Source organism: Calliopsis andreniformis, chromosome 7, assembly GCF_051401765.1.
Source record: "Calliopsis andreniformis isolate RMS-2024a chromosome 7, iyCalAndr_principal, whole genome shotgun sequence".
Lineage (NCBI taxonomy): Eukaryota > Metazoa > Arthropoda > Insecta > Hymenoptera > Andrenidae > Calliopsis > Calliopsis andreniformis.
In genome coordinates, this window is record NC_135068.1 from 2,774,627 (window position 1) to 2,792,587 (window position 17,961).

General features: G+C 32.0%; 1 protein-coding gene across 2 annotated transcripts in view; it reads right to left on the minus strand.

The window, feature by feature from the left end:
- Positions 1 to 7,093: 7,093 nt before the first annotated feature.
- Hrb87f (Heterogeneous nuclear ribonucleoprotein at 87F) overlaps positions 7,094 to 17,961 on the minus strand; it is a 38,144-nt gene continuing 27,276 nt past the window's right edge. Inside the window, exons 7-8 of one of the 2 annotated variants that reach the window (XR_013002273.1) lie at positions 13,050 to 13,095; positions 7,094 to 7,144 (exon numbers count right to left, since the gene is read on the minus strand). The gene's annotated coding sequence lies outside the window, so the exon portion shown is untranslated. Of the gene's footprint in view, positions 7,145 to 13,039; positions 13,096 to 17,961 lie in introns of both variants that reach the window. The other variant, XR_013002274.1, reaches the window with a different exon arrangement.

Here is a 17,961-nt window from a genome sequence, read left to right on the forward strand (position 1 = left end):
CAAAAAATCGAAAATAGCCAATGAAATCCATCCTACCAATAAAAATAGAAAATGGAAACTAGGCAAGAACAGCAACAGAAAAAGCCGAAACGTTCGCTAAACATTTAGCAAAAGTTTTTCAACCGATAACAAAACAAATAAACGATCAAGAAAACGACAAACTATCAAGTCGTGCAAAGCACCACTAATGCCATCGCATTCGATTAAATATTTTACTCCAGGTGAAATCCAACATGAAAATCACTAAAACGTGAGTTCAAAAAAGGCACCCGGAATTAACTTAATAAGAGGTAAAATTCTTAAAGAACTCCCAAAAAAAGCAATCATGCTACTGACTGCGATATATGTAGTGGAATGCTTAGAATAGGCTACTTCCCAAATTACTGAAAAATAGCTCAAATTATACTAATCCTCAAACCAGGGAAACCACTAGAGGAAGTAACTTCCTATAGACCAGTAAGTCTACTGGCAATTATTTCCAAGTTGTTTGAGAAATTATTACTTTGTAGGCTGAAACCGGCAATAAATGATTGCAAGCTGACTCCAGAACATCAATTTTGCTTTCAACGGCAACATGCCACGATCGAACATAGACTTGCCAACAAAATTAGGAGAGACCTGAATGACAAAAGATACTGTTCTAAAGCATTCCTGGACGCAACCCAGGCATTCGACAAGATCTAGCACACTGGCCTACTAATCAAGATCAAAGAACTATTACTATAGTCATTCTACTCCATATTAAAGTCATATCTCACCAATAGATTTTACCAAGTTAAAACACAATAGGCAATATTTACTCTATAATCCTATTAACTCAGGAGTACCGCAAGGTAGTGTCTTAGGGCCGCAGCTATATAGCTGTATAGCCTTTATACGTCAGCCTTTCCGACAATGCCCAATACCACAACTGCTACCTTTACTGATGATACTGCAATACTAGCCTCCAACCAGGATCGACAAGAAGTTTCTAACAAATTACAACAATACCTTAACGAAATAAAACAATGGCTAAAAATTAACGATACAAAATGAACATGCCCACCAGTAAAACTAAACGACATACTACCTCAATAAAAGACAGTTAAATACTTGGTGTACCACTTAGACAGAAAACTTACATGGAAAATACTCATGCGCAAAAAAATAAAGTAACTAAACGAAAGATATAGAAAACTTTGGCAGCTAATTGGCAAAAAATCACAACAACCAACAACGAACTACTAATATACAAAATTATCCTCAAACCAATATGGACATATGCCTGCCAATTATGGGGCAAAGCTTCAAATTCAAATTTGAAACTCATAGAAAAACGGCAAAACGAAAAACTGAGGACTATTTTGAACGCCATACATACCAAACAAACAAATAAATAAATAAAGAAACTGTTATACCTACAGTAAAAGAAGAAATTACCAAATATAGCAGGTTATATCAACAACCGCTGAAGAACCATCTAAACAACTTGGCCAAAAAATTACTTGACATCTCAGAAGATCATAAAAAACTAAAACGATACCATTTTCTACACCTACCGTTTAGATTTACCGATATGCCATAATGATATACCAATTGATGTACTCACGCTTATGCCAATTTAACCACTCATAGGCTGTGCTGAATATCTACGATAATAGCACTTAATCAGATTTTAATAAAGAAAAACTTATTAAATACCAGTAATTTTTCATCTGTCTTAAATGACTTACATGACAAAGTAAAATAATAATTATACGTAAAAAATAAATACTTACCCTTACTTATACGCTCAACTTTTAGGATATGATTGTATGTTTATATCATTCATGTATTATATCGTAATGGTAATTACAATAATAAATTATAATTAATAAAGAAATGCACTCAAAGTGAATGTTTATCAAATAACTGAGCGTTTATAAGAGACATCTGACATATCTTTTCGAACTTATGTACGCATTTTTATATTTAGATCGATAAAATCAAACAGGGAATACACTTAAAGTGTTGCGTCTTATTTCAAATAAATGAATGTTCATTAATGTTTGAAGGTAAGCATCTGACGTAAGCATTTTTAGTTTTGTTTACTTAGATCTTAGACTATGTATGATTATGGACATGGTGTCAGATAATTTCCCTGAAGCAAAGATAAAACATCTACGTAACGTCACATATGGGCAAGATGTATAAGCTACGATAGTACGATGTGTACTACCTCTGGAGTTTCAAAAAAGTGATATATCAATGTTTCAAACATATAAAATTATTTTAATGTTCGACTCGAATATGTTGTTAATTTTTGTAAGAAAGAAATAAATAAATGTATACATATATTTTTAAGGTATACAATATTTTTTATACGTATATATTTTAGTCATTAGTTTTTACTTTACTTTTAAAATTTTAAATAGAGCTTATTATAACATATTTTGCAGATAATTTTGCAAAATTTATTTGGATTCAATATTGAGATGTTGATAATATTCTGTAAAAGGTGTCCGATTAATTATTTTCTTAAAACTTATTTTAGCTTAAACAAGTAATAAAGATACGAATAGTACACAAGTATTTGGAGAAAAATGATTTATTTTTAATTGAAAATTATAAAATAAAATAGTTTTAGTCAGCCTGCTGCGTATTTTATTTTTATCATAAACTAATTTGTTGTTGCCTATATATTGTGAGTTTGAACAGTGTTGTGTATTTCCTTGTAACCTTGAACACAGCATGTTTGCACCATTTTTAGTAATTAATAATATAAATTAATGTCGTATCAACCATTTTGAATCATCTTTTGCCTACATGTGACGTCCCACTTTCCACGTTATCTTTGCTTCACTCGATTCCTAAATTTCCTGTACATGCATCGTATACAGGCCATATCCAGTAGTACATAGTCTAAGACTTAAATCGATAAAATCAATTAGTGTGCTGATAGCTGCTCCAGGGTGTATAAATTTGCTCAGGTTAGCAAATATAATAGCAAGTTTGAGACGTTCCTGAGGTCTTCAGATCAAAGCGACATGAAATGTTTAATGGAATATTTCTGAATAATTTTTCAACAGTTGCGAACGCGTATATACAGCTAAATTTATAAAACATAAGCTTTCTAATTATAAAGTTTTCATCCGCATTCATACAATGCTATAGGTAAGAATATTCCATCCTTGAACGGTTAATCCTACCTACCTCTGTTCTATATTCTGTTTCAAAATATACAGTGAAAGTACCATCTACAAAGAATGTAAGTACGTATTCGTTATGTCAGTATTAGACGAGGATTTTTTTAGTTCTTCGCCTCGAATATGACTGAAGATATGGAAATATTGAAATTGAACTGATATTGAAATAAATATTATATTGATTATAATAAAACTACTGATACGAAACTTCCTCTCAGTGAAAAATACAAATCATGTTACGATGTTTGCATTAAAGAGCATAATCCTTCACATTTTAATTAACAAAGGCGTCTATTTATAGGCCTTCTGCTTTCGTATTATTTGTACTTTTATTGAATCATATTTCAATACGATTTACCAATTCTATAAAAATAAACAAAAATAAAAATTTAAATCAACATAATACCGCGAATACAATCATTTAATCAACCTTCTCATGATTTTTGAAAATTGTATTGTTTCTGAAATTAGATCCTAATCCTGTCTATTCTATTCATTTCAAATAAAAAATATGGTGGCTGGTTATCGTATAATTATGGTCTAACTTACACCTGGATATTGAAAACTTATTATCTATTAACCCTATCTATTAACTTATCTATTAACCCTAATATAACGCCAAAAATATTTAAGCATGCTTGTGGGTTCGAAAAGGTTATATTAGGTTTAAGAACGTTTAGGTTTAAGTAATTTACGACTGGGCCATTTGAGACGCTGATGGTTTGCAGGCGAGTGACGATGACCGGCAGAATCGTGTCCCAAACTCTTGAAGATAGCATTAAATTTATTGTTTAGATTTGGGTCGTGGGTGAGAAAGGAAGAGATGAATGACTGGAGACGAGAGTGCTGGATGAAGGGAAATTCGGCAGAGTGGATCGGAAAGCCCTGGCGTACAGATCACGAGGTAAAACGTGAAGTGGAGTAGTATTGCGTGGACTCTTTTAGAATATCTAGTTTAAATCATTTAGTAGTGGTACATTTTAATTGAATCTCTCTCTATATATATACAGGGTGTAACAAAAATGTCGCAGTTCCTTAAAAGGGGTGATTCAGGGGGTGATTTGAAACGACTTTTTCCTTAGCGAAAATGTAAGATGAGGCTTCGTTAAAGAGTTATTAATGAAAAACACCGGCCAATGAGAGCGCGAGTTTGCCGTCCGAGCGACTGCGGTAGCGTTGGGTACGCGCTGGGCGCTACGGTTGTACTCCGAACAAGAAAGTCGACATGCGTCGAAGGAAAAGCATTAGTGTGAAAATATTTGCATAACGTATAAACGAAAAAGCAATGCAACAAAAGAAACGAACGGAGAATTGGAGAATTAACGTTGAAGATAGAAACGTTGAAAGTAGTCTGCGTTAGATTTAAAAAATAATAATCATTAATGAATTAAATGCAATTCATCTGTAGTTTGTAAATCTGTGTCACTGGGTCACTGTACCGATACTGGTCATCGACCGTCGGAATGGTTTGGGTTAGGTTTGGGTAGAATTTTGCCAAAGAAGCTCCTTGTACCCCCCACGTAGTTTAAGCACCTCAGACCTTCTTTGTTCGGACAGTCCGAGATCATGTCTCCTTCGAAACCAAAGCAATAAAGCCATAAATTACCTAAACGCGTGCCCTAGCATAAACCATTTCGACAGTCGATGACCAGGATCGGTACAGTGACCCAGTGACACAGGTTTACAAACTACAGGTGAAGTTTGTCCTCTTCTTCCTTTATTTTTCGTTGTATTACTTTTTCGTTTATACGTTATGCGAATAAGAAATTTACATATTCGTGTTTTTACGTTGCACGTAGCTTTCCTCGATTTTAAGTAATTATTCACTTCAAGTGATACGCAAAAAAAGGACTCGGTATTATTTATTATGTCGCTTTCAGTTTTCATACTAATGCTATTTTCTTCCATGTATGACGACTTTCTTGTTCGGAGTACAACCGTAGCATCTAGCGCGCGTACCCAACGCTACCGCGGTCGCTCGGGCGGCAAACTCGCGCTCTCATTGGCCGGTGTTTTTCGTTAATAACTCGTTAACGAAGCCTCATCTTACATTTTCGCTAAGGAAAAAGTTGTTTCAAATCACTCCCTGAATCACCCCTTTTAAGGAACTGCGACATTTTTGTTACACCCTGTATATATATATACATTTCACGTTATCTTACACGTGGACTTGGATTTTGCAAAACCTTCCAATCCCACATGCTTGTTAGTCAACTCCAAACCACGCCAGCAGGGAAATATGCTGGTGGTAGTACTGCAGCACAGTAGGATACTTGGCTCTAAGAGGCGAACAAATGTTGTCGAACTGAAGTTTGAAAACCACCATAACTTTATTAAAGTTCAATCAATATTAACCCTTATCGAACGTCAGACTCTCAGATCTGAGTTGTATAATGTCACGTGGGAGATAACATACCTCCGACAAGGATTAATCAATAAATAACCATTTTAAAAGATGCAATTTCTGTTTTATGCATCCATAGCCGAATTTTATGACGTTCGTGTTCGGAGGGTGAAACCAGCCCCTAAAAAGGGGTGCATCAAACTGCAGAAATTTTTCGATGTTTAACAACTGCTACGATATAACAAACAACTTTTTGCAATTTTGACAAAATATTATTCGAAGGTATAACCGTTTTTTTTTCCAAAAAAGATATTTTTTAAAGGATATGTAACTGTCTTAAAGACTTTACGTTGTACGCGTTACAGGACAGAAATAATAAAAACTGTATCTTTGTAATAGAAAATTATCAACCGAAAAATAAAATTTAATGAATACAATTTTGAATGTATTCCATCCATTCAATGTAGATAATTTTTTTTTTTATAATTTGAATACAGAAGAATCTAACCAACCTCACATTTTCATCAACTAATCTGCAAACTTGACCACATCTCAATCCCCCATCCCAAAATTTTTTCCTACAAAGAAGAAAGATAACACCATTATCCACGAACGTCAATACATAAACAGCTCTAAGATATTAATTTATTAAAGAGCAGCATCCCCATTATATCGTTATAGTAAACCTTAGATGGCTTAGAATCATTTAATAACGAATTGCTATAAAAGTATTTACAATTATCAACAGATTACGCGAATAGACGTCATATGTGATGCGTTTGGTTAAAGCATCACATTAAAAAAATGTTTTAAAAACCGATATGGTACATATTGACAATAAATTTTTTTGTGTTACAAATGAAAAACTACTAATTTGAATGACGCAAAAAAGAAAGAAGAAGATCGGGATATACCCTAAAATATATAAAAAAATTTTCGTGAAGTGTTAGAACAGTAAAATGCCTGACTGCAATATCGATTATGTCCACGTATCAATAATCACGGAAAAAATACACAATAACTACAGAGCTACTGGAAAGTGCAGTACATACCTACCTCCAAGGCAAAAAAGTATGTAGCTTCTTTGCAACATACAAAAATTACTAATACGCAAACGGTATATCAGAGAATGCTTACAAAAGAACGTGTCTTATGGAAACTCCTCACTTTCGATAAAGCACAAGATATTTTAAGAATGCATAAATGATAAAATAAATATTAGTATATTATTTTTTGTACATTTTACTATATTATGCATCAAATGCTGACTTGAGCTTGACAGTATTGTTGCTGGTTGAAGTGATAAGGGTTAATATTTAGCGAGGAACCAAAAATCAATAAAGATTATAATTAAAAGATTATCTGATGTTGGCGATCACATAAAAATGATCATGAAGATAAAAAAAAAACGAAAAAAAAAAACTGTTTATTACAATAACTTGACTGAAATAAATAGCTTTGTTTCAGAAAGATGCTCTAATACACTTTATATATTTTTGCACGTTTATTACGTATAAATACTATATTACCTATATAATATTGAATTAATTATGGTTTGGGACTTTGCATAAAAAAGACAACTACATTTAATCAAAAATAACTTTATTTCTTAGAAAATATTTAACCATGTACAATGCTGAAAAATAATTGGAACAAATGAAAATCATGTTTTTATAAAATTTTATAAAAAAAAAAAACTAAAATTCTTGAAACAAACCTAATCACGCTTCAATTTATACGCTAAATAAAAGTATCTAAAATTATATTCTGCTGTTTGTTAAAACAATTAATTATTAACTATAAAACATTATTTAGAATCATTTCTTAGTAACGGTTCACATACTATAGACACTTTTCGTCTAACCACATAAATATCATGCTAGTTCATAAACTTGCGTGTACTTCGAGTAAAAGTATATCTTATACACATAAAAATACTTCTTATGTCTGTTATGATCTATTAGTGACATAGTTTTTGTAGTATAGGTATTGTTTTATTTTTTGCATCTGACAGGGATAAAAATTCAACCTCGTGTTTTAACTTACTCCAACTTTTTGTTATCAACTAGTACTGGTACATCGATAACGTCTTATTACACGTGGCTTACACGAAATAAAAGAACGAAGGCGTTTACCATATTATATGATTACAGTCCTCATCATGTTATGGCAAATAAGGAGTTACTACAACTGAACGGCATACCAAAAAACATTCGCGAGAAAACTCTTGATCGCTTACAACTATTACCTATAACGTTCAATGGTAGAAAGATAACATTTACAAAATACATTAGCTATGTATGTACTCGCAATAGTTTTTCGTGCTTTAACCTCTAATACCAAGGAGATTTCTCGAAATCCAAGAACATTCATGTTTTAAGAATTCGAAACTTTACACTTTTTCATGATTCAAAATATTCGAAACCCAAACAAGAAAAAAGTATTTGAATTTAAACAAATTATCAAACGAACATCTCATTACGCCACCAACAAGACCTTTCTGGAAGACCTTTCAATACATCCGAAACTACATACAAGGGTGTTTCGGAAATGCATGTCAATACTTCACGAACTGAATCTGCACGCTAAAAGAAGTAAAGATGTTACATGACTAAGAAAATGTTCCAAATGTCCACCGCGTGCCTCAACATACGCTACTACGCACACCTTAACATAGAGTTTTGTATTCACTGGAAAATATTAGATGTTCCTTAAATAACCTCAAATCTATTTGAAATACTTTCTTGCACACTGTTCACTTATATTGAGTATACAATAGATTTGAAATGGCCCCAAGGATAAAAAATCAATGGGTTGAGGTAAGGAGACCGTAGTGACTATCTGGTGGGTTTAGTTTGTCCTATCTATTGGTTTGCAAAAATACTGTTTACGAATGTTCTCAGTGTACTAAAGAAATGTGGCAGAGCTATTACATCTAATAAGATCGAGACGTAGTAAAGCATATAGTAAAGCATATATTTAGGTGCATAGCGGGTCGCTTGAACATTTTTTTAGTCATCCATGACTCGAGAATTAAGATATGCAGGATGTGTTTATATGACATTTTTTACTTATTCTAGTGTGTAGTGTGATTCTAAATTATCTTGTATATTCAATAAAGGTAGATTAGATATTGAAAGACTTCAAATATTCGTGTCCTTCAACAAGAATCTGGATTAGATGTGTCAATAGCGAAAGGGTGCCAAATTTGGACTGAGGCGCCTATGTTGGATCACTACTGTAATTTTTTACGGATAAGCAATATGCGCCGTGTGACAAGCAGTATGTATTGCTTATATACTAATTGTACGTTACTTATTAAGAATCTAATATTTTGACATCAAACTGAAAGTTCTCTAGTTATGCTAAAGTAATAGCATTCAAATGCATACATAAAAAAGTACATTAAGAGTAAACTACAATTGACTGTATTGAATTTCAAACTTTTACATACAAATAAAGTTCAGAGAAACATTTCTCTACTTTTTCAACTCAACATATTCTCAACATTTACTCAAATTGCCTAGATTGGACCACTCTAATATGAGTAACAGTAGAATATTACAAAGTCAATATTATTTTTAAAGGTATAAAAAGAAGTCTTCTAAGTGGTTCCATACTTCATTTGAAGAAACTAAGGAAAAAACATTATACAATGCATAAAACATTGTATGGTGGGTGTTCATATACTATGCACAAGAGTAACTGCAAAACCCTTTCTATGAGATTTTGCACATTAGGTACGCTGATATATACAAAAATATTTTTTGTACACTTGTTTTTACGAAAGAAATCATTCCTACACTTTAATCTATCTACTTGTCCAACTTAAGAAACCAAATGTCTAATATCCCAGGAAACTAGTTACTTTCATGGGATTAATATCACAAATTATAAAAAACTACCTGTTTAACTTTCTGTATCACATTTAAGTAAAAATAGATTACATTACCTTGAAGACATAAGTACTAAAACATTTTTTCTGTTACTTCCCAAATACTGAAGGTATTTTATTATCAGCCTAAAATACACAATATTTTCATGGTTCAAATTCGGCAACTTTTCCCTATATTATTATTTTTACTTGTATTTTGTTTAATTACGGTCAATAAAGACTTATGCAAATATTTTGTCGAGACTTCAGTTCATAAAACAAAATACTACTCTCTTACAAAACAAAATCCATATTTGGGGTTCCCAGGGTTTCGAAATCTTTCAAATTTTCGGATTATTAGTGATTTATTTCTTACGAAAAAAAGATTGGGTAAGTTATGAGAAAATATTAAATTCCTCCTTGCAATAGATTTTAAAACTTCTGAAAAGTAGTTATCATAAACGAGGCTGACATCGTCAGTATCTATAAAATCAAATCAAACATCTTCAAAGTCTCTCAGATCACACGTGTTTATCCCCAACACTTACTGGAATTATTTGAACTCGCGTTTTCGGTCTGTTAAGAGTACACTGGATCGCTCGAATTGTTTGTGTAGGATGAGCGACATGCACAAGAGCGATAAAAATCAAATATTCCGAGATATAGATAAAAATTATTCTATTCTTCGTGTTGTGTTTCCGAAGATGCAACTGATGCATTCGTGACATTCTTCCAATGACAATGATATAAAACATAATTGCAGTCGAATTATTTTCTATTTTATAATAATTTATTATACTTATGCTGTTACATAAGCAGGAATATCATTGCTGTATTTAAGTGTATTATATACATGCGTTTATTTTTGTTTATCTTTATTTGGTACCTCAGTATAAAAATATTACATACTTCCTGAAATGTCAAATTTTTGTTTCATGGAAAACTTTTTGTATCCTTCTATACACCAAAAATACAATAAAAAGTGCTTGCATAGAAGTATTGAATACAAGTGAACATTTTTTCCGTAGCCTTTTGCTAAATTGCCTTTGGTTAGTATTGGAGTATTTTAACGCGTCGTCCGTGGGAATTTTAGGGTAGCCAACATTTTCATAATTGATTACACCTTTGTATAATACACTGTACATCATCGAGGCGCACCAATACGCCAATTAAAGACTCGAACTCCTTATTATCTCCTAATGTGGCATACTTTCCACCAAATTAACAGTTTTTGAAGTCTTCGTCTTCTCTTCAATACACATTTTCTATTCATTTTGTACGAAACCTTTTAAGTAACTGTTGCATTTCTTCGGGAAATTGGCGAGGAATAAATTTTCTATATTTCAAAAAGGTAAAACGACAAAGATAGTTCTACGATGTTTAACCCCTTCGTAACTTTTGACGAGATCTCGCGACCTGATACTGGCCGTTTAATGCATTTAACGCGGTATCTCGTGACTCGAGGTCAGTCGTTAAATACTTCTGACGAAATAATCTCGCGAGTCGATACCGACCGTTTAATACTTCTGACAAGATATTTCGTCAACTAACACCGACTGTTTGACTCCCTAGACGAAATATTTTGTGTATTATTCCTCCTAGTTACCTAAGACACATTTATTTAGAATGCCCTTATGTACATTCGCATGTTATGATCCGTATATTGATAATTGAACAAGAATTTAGCCTTTCTTCGTTGGTTGAAAGCGTTATAACGTTCAGTAAGAAAGTAAGAAATATGATTATAAGTGATAGTAATAATAATGACGATCAAGAAGAAACACATGCAACGTTTGGAAACGAACTTCCTTTATCGGAAAGGCTGAGCAAACTTATGAAAGAAAGTAGAAGATTTCGACTGCTGAAGAATATTTTGTGCTGGAAATGATAAAGTACACAGATAATTCTAGTAAAGTACAGACGCTATCGAATATAACTTCTGATACATTAACTATATCTACTTTTAACGATTTTGTCAGTGAGGAATTTGCCCAAGTAATAGCAGAATATACAAATAAATGTAGCAACAAAAAGATCATGAATAGGATATATGCAATCCCAAATCTGACAATAAAATTACGCCTAATGATATATATTTATTTATTGCAATTAGCATATGCATGGGCATAGTTCGACTTCCTAACATATCAATGTATTGGGGAGTACCGAATTATCATATAATTTTTCGTTAGTCAAGTAGATTATGACAAGAAAGAAATTCACAATTTTTTATTAATTTAAAAATATTTACGTTTTAATGATATACACAATGTAAAAATGATAAAACTCGTAAATCACAACCGTTTATTGAGATGCTGGTACAACGTTTTCAAGAAATATATCGTCCAGGAAAGTACGTTGTAGTTGATAAGAGTTTCATGCTACGGAAGGACAGACTATTTTTCAAACAGTTTATTCCATCAAAGCGGGTGAAATTCGGACTAAAAGATTTTGTCCTATATGATTGTGAGACCGGTTACGTTTATAATAGAAAATCATGTACTGGAAAAATGTTAGAAGAATGTTATTTTAAATCGATTAGGATCTCTGGTTCAGTTGTATTCGAGTTGTCACAAAATTTATTACATGAAGGAAGACTAATGTTTTTAGACAATTAATATTCATCTTCCGCTTTATTCGAAAAACTATACAAAAGTGGTACTAATGTGTGTGATACTGTTCGATTGAATAGGAACACAATGCCTTCTGATGAACAAGTGAAGAATATAAAGTAACTCGAGAAAGGACGTATATTTGTAAGATATATTGTAAAATATAAGACAATGGTATTGTGTATGTGGAGAAATAAAAGAATAGTATCGACTCTGACAGCAGCACATACTCCTCATATAGAAGAATCAACCAAAATTGATAGGACTACAGGACAACGTATTAAAGAAACTGGATGTTGTTCTGGATTACAATCGGTACATGGGTGGCGTGGATCGCATAGATTAAATCCTCCAGGGATTATGTACTTTTAGAAATGTGAAACACTAGACATTTTTGTATATATTTCTAGATTATTTTTTGTCGCTCTTGACTATCGGTCGGCTCGTCTTAAGTAAACAAATTGAGCTCCAGTGTGTGGATATACGAATGTATAAATATATAGTTTGTGGTTAGAAGCTGCAAAGTGTGAGTTGTAAGAAGAATACTCATAAATTATAAGTTCATGACTAAATACAAAAAACATCCCACTGTCTTTGTACTCCTCAAGCATTTTAAAAACAGTCACTGCATTCATAATTAGTCAAACTTTTAATTTAATTTTCTCCAAGTTTTAAAGTGTTACGAAAATATTTAACAAAAAAAATTAATTTTTTACATTAAATTATTAGGCATAAATCCATATACTATACTGAAGTCAACAAATTTTTAATTTGTAAAAGAAATCTAAATACTCAAATTCATGAACCAGCACGTATTATGTGGTATACTACTTAAATTCTGCAATTATACTAAAATATTACTATATTTTGTGAGTGTATAGATTAATCAGTAAATAATCACTAAATCACATACATATTTCTTAAAATTGAAGTAATTTAATGTTAAATAAGATTAATAAATTGGAAGCTACTGAAGTTCGAATATTACACTCTTAAAAATATAAATAACGAAAAAAAAAAAAAGAAAAAAAACAAACTGACTTACATTCACTTACCTCCGGTGACGACCGAGTGACAATGGTAGTTGTGACATGGAGCGCTCTGGGAGTACCAGCCCAAATGGTAAACCAGAAATTAATGAAAACGAAAGATAGCAATTAATACACAAGAAGTAAGAATAAAAATAATTACTATTTTTTCTTATATACTTTAAGTGTAAGCAAAAACAGATATTTATTATTGTCATTTTCATTTTACATGTATGTATGTAAAGTGTAAAAATGATTTAATAATAGAAACACGAAATATATGTTATTCATTTTTCATGTCCTAATATAGTGCAAAATATAAATTAGAATACCTAACTTCGTTATGATACATAATAATTAATATTGTTTTTGTACATAGAGGGAACATTTTAATAAAAAAACTTCTTTATTGTATTATTATAATAATCAAGAAATTCGATAAATGAAATACCAAAAAAGGATGATAGTGTAGAGCACACGTCTCATCTAGTTCTATCAGATATTTGAAATTGAGTTTATTAATAATTTTCGAATAATAAAACCTAGCTATTAATTTTTTTAAATAAATTCTATTTAATTATCTTCCTGTTATACGGTACTAATGTACCGAAATGAAGTTCTTAAATTTTTACATAGAAAGCATAAAAATTCAGAAGCTTACCGATAGTATGCCAATAAGTAATTAGCTTCAATTATTTTGTATTTTTGTTATATATAGTTTTGTTTATAAAAAAAATGTTGTTAACATAATTCAGCAGAAATATTATAAAACATTATATCATGCACACTCTGCCATTCATCTCCCTATGTCTAAACAAATGAATCTAATACTCCTACCTGTGGTTGTACAACAGAGGCTAGCAAGAAGTCTAGCAAAGCCTAGCTTGCTGCGCAGTTCAGAATCCTTTGCTCTGCTACCTGCCCGTTTTTTGTTTCTTCTTTCATTTTTCGTCCTCACTTCTAATGCTCAAATCTACGTATCTGTCAGATGAATTTGTCTAGATATTGACAATATATTATGCTCATAAAAATGAAGACTCTACCTACCTATTTAAATGATGCTTTCCTACCTAACAGTTACCAGTCAACTTATCATAGGAAAAGGTTTTGTTATATCTACCACTGTTTCTTGTTGAAAAATAACTATATATACAGTGAAATTTAATTAACTTGTGTAAAAATGAAAACAATCATTTTAGATTAGATATATAAATACTAAAATTAAAATTCATTCTATCGTTCTTAATAAGGAAGAGAACTTCGTTTATAATCAGTGCTGTATAACATTTGAATGACACCAATCATTACGCTATAGTGACGATTGAAACAAATTTAAGTAAAAGGTAACGAAGTTTAAATAATCTATATGGAAAATTAATAAGTGTTAAATAGTGTGAATATTTATCCATACACTTCTGTAAATATATATTTAATAAACACCTATTTTTTTTAATAGCCTTTTGAAAGAATATTGACATTTTCGCATTAGATCAAACCTCTGTTTACATTAAAATAATTGAATAAGTATTACTTATTAGATGTTAGCAAAGTAACTGTTCAAAATTTATATTGAACAATAGTTTACATGTTGAACGTTAAAACGTTATTTATCGATATGATCGATAAATAATTGTAATTTAATATGCCAAAACAAGATGAAAATCAAAAATGAAATTGCATTTGAGGCTTCATTTCTTTTCTAAAATATTCGTTACTGAAAAAACGCCAAAAATACGTTTGGAACGAAAGCTTATTCCACTGTCACCGTGCATTAACTTAGAACTAGCCAGAGACAGTGCCTTCGCCACGTAGACTCAATACATCACTGAACTGTCGAATTAATAACACAACTATGTCAAAATATAATAATAGTTTTTACACTGAATGTCTTAAAACTTAAACCAATACATGACATTAAATCCTGCCTTCTCACAAAATTCCTAAGACGCTTCTTAATATCCAACCCATTCAATTCTCAAGTAAAGAAGATAAATGTCCTTCTTTTAATCGAATTTATACATATACATGCGCATCGTAATTGTCCTGTCTGCAATGTATTCACCATGCTCTCAGATACAAAACTGGATTACCTTGTTGAACTTTACGAAAGTTTATCATTACATTTTGTATAATATCCGTGGGACATTGAATATGTAATTTCAACTTTTTCAAAGAGCGTTGAATGAACTGCTTCAGGTGTCTCCAGAAATAAAAATCCAGTAGATTTAAATCTGGAGGCTGAATGGACATCTGTCGTGAAAGATGTCACGTAGTGCGAGTGTAGTTTGGTGGTGCAGCATTTTGCACAAATTACATTTTCTCTCGTTTGCAATTGAACGACGTGCTCAAAGAGGGAAAGCAATTGACCTCGCTGGAAATCAAGATTCCTGTTCTGCTGACCAAGGTGATAGAAAAATAGGACTAGTAATTTTATTTCTGATAAAACCTGCCCGAAATATTAGCAGACAACTGACACGGTGAATCTATCTACGTACAGATTTTCTTGAATCTAGTCGTGAAAGTTACAGATATTAATTACACGACATGTATTGAAAGATTGCTTCATTTGTAAATAGTAATCGCGATACAAAACTGTCAGCTGAGTTTTTTGCATCATTTACAATGCAAAAGTTACAGCGTCTTCCAGAATCACCCTTCATTTCGTGCGCCCGCTGAAAATAATGTGGGTGCAATTGACTCTGTTTTAGTATGTTCTAAACAGTGTTATTATTACTAATATCTATCACTGCTGATATGGTTTCTTGTACTGGAATTTTGTTACGTAAATCTGACTAGCTTTAGCAGTAACGTTCTTCATTTCCTCGTAATATACGCTGATGATGTCTACGAGTTCCTTATTCGAATAATTTATGTTGTCTATTTTAAACAACAGTCGCTGATGTACATTCATTTGAACACCACATTGCACACACCATACACAAGCACACCAAAAATACTATCATCTATTTTAGCGCGAAATATTAATAAGTACTAATAACTTATTATATACTTAAAAGTAACTACTAAAACCGATTAAGAACTAAGAAAGAAGATACTTCTCACTCACATTGAATTGTGTTGTCATTGACTATCGTCATCAAACTGAATACACGTTCGCTGAATCTCATTCAAAAGATATGCAACAAAACGACGAAAATCATTTGAAATAGAGGGTACATAACTGAAACGCTTGTATCGTTCAAATGAACTCCAGCATACGTTCAATTAAATTTCTTTAAGGTACAATAATAGCCCTATATTTCATTTCTATTTTCGTTTTTCATTGCTTTATTAAAAAATAGCACACTTTATGAAAGTTTACAATTTTACTTAATCCTGAAATGACACATTAGAGTTTCATATTCCGAGTAAAACTTTCAAAAGAAATAAATAAAAAGTGCCTTATCGTATAAATTTTCCTAATTATACTGGTTACTGATATCTGCAGTTACTGATGTATAACTTAAATAAATATCGAGTATAGTAGTAAAATGCAAGGTATGTTCTAATCCACATAAAGTTCAAATCAGTGCAAAACACAGTAGACCTAAATGTACAAGCATGAGGTCTTTTTAACATATTAGGAAAGTTACATTCGTATTAGTAAAAACAATGATGAGAAAACATAGATCAAAATTTATTCAAGCAGCATATTTTTCTGAAAGCCATAGAACATAAAAATACAAATTCCTTATTATTTCGTGTTATCCCAAATTGTTCAATGTTATACATTGTATATGAATACAATTTTTCCTACAAGATACTGATTTCCGTTACTGTATCTCAAAGTAATTGCTAATATTAATCTGCTATAACTTTTTTTATATGTTTCAATTATTTAAACAATACTACTCGAAAGTGTTTCAGCGAATTCTTGCAAAATTTTTTGCGTGTTCTAACCGTATGAAAATCATGGCAAGCCTGGAAGACATTAGAGACGGCTACATCTCACAAAATCATTTCTTAGCAACGCCCCATAATATTTCTATTGTTGTAGATGTAATAACCTTAAACACAATGTAATAACTTTATACAAATTTAGTATGCGAAACATGAAATTATTTTCAGGTGAGGGTGAAAGTTATCATTACATTTGTAGCATTTTGAATTTAATGGATAACATCACTTTGACGGGTCGAAAAAATCAATTTCCTTTTTACATACTTTGAAAGTGTATCCACCCCCAATATACTCCTAATAAATTTTCGGGAAATTCTCGTAAATGATGAAGTTGCAGCGTCTTTAGCCAGAAGCCAGAAAATCTAATTAATTCTTTGCTTTATCTCCTTTAGTATACTAAAACCTCCCAAATCCTAACTCTTATTGCCTGATTACCCTCCTAAAGCTAAGTACCCACTGAAAAAAGACATCCCCTGTTATCCGATATCTATAAAATGTAGATTATACCAAAAATTTTGTTACGTCGTGGGGCGTACAGGACGTTTGTATCTCGACTATTGGCTGCTGTCGCCAGTGCAGGTAATTTGGGAGCCTGCGCTCTCCAGAAAAGGATGTGAATTTAACCCTGTCGCGGCGAACAGCGCCTTTTGGCGCTCAGCTATACATGCTCTCTCCGAGCGAACAGCGCCTTTTGGCACCGTCCGCTTTTATCAGTAGCTGCCCAATAATGTCCATTAAGTCGTTTGTTTTCGATACGCTAGCAGCACACGTTTCTTGTGCAGAGATTTTTTTATATAATCAAATACAATTATCCATAAATTTTGCCTCGATCATGGATACATGGACGACGAATATGAGCTGCGATAGTGTGGATCCGGCTGCTTGGAGCGCAATACATTTCTGAGTGCTCCGCCGCGAAAGGGTTAACTAGTGGGGCCGCTTTGAGCAAGTCTATGCGACTTATAGCTCGGGATATCGAAGGTTTAATTATTATTCGAAATATTATTATTTCATTATTATTCGAAATCAAAATACAAGA